Source organism: Otolemur garnettii, unplaced genomic scaffold, assembly GCF_000181295.1.
Source record: "Otolemur garnettii isolate 467f Iridium unplaced genomic scaffold, OtoGar3 scaffold00219, whole genome shotgun sequence".
Taxonomy (NCBI): Eukaryota; Metazoa; Chordata; class Mammalia; order Primates; family Galagidae; genus Otolemur; species Otolemur garnettii.
The window spans coordinates 1,078,261-1,081,457 of record NW_003852614.1 but is presented as its reverse complement, the minus strand read 5'-3'; the positions used below and the strand labels follow the sequence as shown (position 1 = coordinate 1,081,457).

Below are 3,197 nucleotides of genomic sequence, written 5' to 3'. Positions count from 1 at the left end.
AGATACACATTACTTCATCATCATAAGATGGGGTACATCATAAGGGGTTACACAATTTAGGGTAGGAGTACATGCTAACTTAAGGTACATTAGCTCACAAATCATCAAATGAAGAGTATTGGGTAAGTTTCCGAGAACAATTTGGGCCTGAAAGCAACTTGAGCCCTTTTCACCCAGGCTCACCCCTCCCTCCTTTCCTTCCCTTATATTCTCGAGCTTCTTCCCAGAACTTAACTTCTCCTCCCTTATGGGGGCTGAGGCTAAAAGGCTTAGGAGAAATTCTTTTTATGAGTATAAGGGGTTTGTTGCATTTCTTACTAGTTCTGGGAGTTAGGGGCTGGGGGGCTCGGTTATTACAAGACAAGAGGATTGCATAAGCCCAAAAGTTAGAGGTTGCTGTGAGCTATGCTGCCATTGCACTCTACCCAGGGTGATTTAATGAGATTCTGTTTCAAAGCGGGGGAGGCAATAGTCAAGCCTAAATAGTCAGTCTTTCTAGTACAAAGTATCTTTACCGTGAAACTATCTTTCACAGTAACCTAATAGTTTATGAGGGAAAGTATCTCTCTATTGCAGTTAATATACAAAGAAGACATGTAGAATTAGAATATGCAAGTCCTACAGAAATAATGGATCTAGAGGCAATCATCATCAAAGGGCAATAAAACAACAAAAGAAATAAGTAGGTATTAGTGTCTCTTATTAGAAGTATACCATACTGCCTATAAATTCCAGACCAAAGAAAATCAAATCAGAATCAGAAAAAGCTTCTATTTCTAACTACCAATTTATAGGAAAAAAGATCAGAGGAGCTAATTTTTTCTCTTTTCTTTTCTTTTCTTTTCTTTTTTTTTTTTTTTTTTTTTGAGACAGAGTTTCACTATGTCACCTTTGGTAGAGTGCCATGGGATCACAGCTCACAGCAACCTCAAACTCTTAGGCTTAAGCAATTCTATTGCCCCAGCCTCCCAAGTAGCTGGGACTACAGGCACCCACCACAACACCGGGCTATTTTTTAGTTGTTGTCATTGTTGTTTAGCAGGCCCGGGCCAGGTTTGAACCCATCAGCCCCAGTGCTTGAGGCCGGCACCCTAATCAGTGAGCTATGGGTGCTGAGCCAGAGGAGCTAATTTAAACTCTAATGTTAACCCTATAACAATCTAAGGCAGATATTACTATTTTCATTTTGAAAATGAGAAAACTAGGGTGGTGCCTGTGGCTCAAAGGAGTAGGGTGTCAGCCCCATATGCCAGAGGTGGTGGGTTCAAACCTAGCCCCAGCCAAAAGAAAAGAAGAAAAAAAGAAAATGAGAAAACTAATCTTCCAAAGTCACATAGCTAGTAAGTCAAAGACCTGGTAAGTCAAATCTAATTTGTCAGACCAAGTCCTGTACTCTTTTCCTTATTTGCTTATCTTCGTGTTTTGTTTTGTTTTGTTTTTTTTTAGCTACAGTCTCACTTTATTGCCCTCTCTTTCAAGACAAGGCTTGCCTCAGTCTCCCAAGTAGCTAGGACTACAGGCACCCACCATAACACCCAGCTATTTTTTGTTGTTCTTGCAGTTTGGTCAGGGTTGGGTTTGAATCTACTACCCTCAGTATATGGAACCAGTGGCCTACCCACTGAGCCACAGGCTCCACCCTTCTTACTTGTTTAATACTTCAATGTCTTCGCTAGAAAAAAATCTTTTAGACTGGGCGCCTATAGCTCAGTGGTTAGGGTTCTGGCCACATGCTCCAGGGCTAATGGGTTTGAACCCAACCTGGGCCTGCCAAAAAAAAAAAAAAATGTAGCCAGGCATTGTTTGGGCACCTGTAGCTACCAGGAAGAGCTGGACATCGCTGTGAGCTATGACACTGTGGCACTCTACTGAGTATGACAAAGTGAGACTCTGTCTCAATAAAAAAAAGAAAAAATCTTTTTAAACTAATAATACCATTTCCTCAGGTAGAGAGACTGTTACTCTATTAATTCAGAGAGGATAAAAGCAAAAAATATATCATTCATGATAATTCATCAATCCAGAATTTTAAGTTCAATATTTAGTTCACTGAAGTACTACAATAATCACTATACTGTTGCTGAGATCTTTGACTGCAGTAGATATATCAATCATGAAAGGAACATAGATAGCACTAAAAGACTCAATATCCTTCCAGTTTTACACTAACTTCAGTCATTTTCATAGAAGTAACAACTACCTCATCACATCTGTACTTTCTCTTCAATTATTTGAGACTTACCAAAACCTGTCTTTGAATAACTTCTTCTGAAGCAAATGAGCCTTCACACGTAGACACCAACTTGCAAGCAACATGGCGTACTGCAAAACAGTAAATTAGACAACCATAAACATAAAACATTCTTTCTTCTTTTATGTACACACTGAAGACAAAAGATGATTAAAGGAAAGCCAGTTTTGTTCTTATTAAAAATAAGAATTTTAAAGGCCTTTTAAAAAAACTCAATTGTCAAGTGTAAATGAGTTGAAACCTATTATCTATCAGAACCATGCACTAACCAATTGCGCAACTGGAACAAGTTGAAACCTATTCATTTGGTTAATGCTCCGGAGAGATATTTAATTCTCAAATCTTAATTTCTTCAGGTCTTGAATCTCATAGACTCACTAATTCCACACGATGTTCTTGTGTGCACCATGCTGGAAGAAGAATAATTCTAAGTAGAACTGAAGCCTAAAGCTATTCAACATCTGACAAAATCTCTGGATATCAGAACAGTTTTACGTTTCTCTCCTAAAAGGTGAAACTTTCCAAATATACTCTTTTTTATCTTTCTATTTTTTTTATTTTTTTGAGACAGAGTCTCATTTTGTCACCTTTGGTAGAGTGCTATGGCATTACAGCTCACAGCAACCTCAAACTCTTAGGCTTAAGTGATTCTCTTGCCTCAGTCTCCCAAGTAGCTGGAACTACAGGGACCCACCACAATGCCTGGCTATTTTTAGAGATGGGGTCTTGCTCTGGCTCAGGCTGGTCCCAAACCTGTGAGCTCAGGCAATCCACTCACCTCAGCCTCACAGCATGCTAGGATTATAGGGGTGAGTCACTGCGCCAGCCCTTTTTTCTCTCTCTCTCTCTTTTTTTTTTTTTTAAGACAGGGTCTCAGGCTCAGCGCCTGTGGTTCAAGTGGCTAAGGCACCAGCCACATACACCTAAGGTGGCGGGTTTGAATCCA

The 3,197-nt window shown here is 39.7% G+C and overlaps 1 pseudogene; it reads left to right on the top strand.

Annotated features, from left to right (window-relative positions):
• Positions 1-2,314: 2,314 nt before the first annotated feature.
• LOC100962124 overlaps positions 2,315-3,197 on the top strand; it is a 3,363-nt pseudogene continuing 2,480 nt past the window's right edge.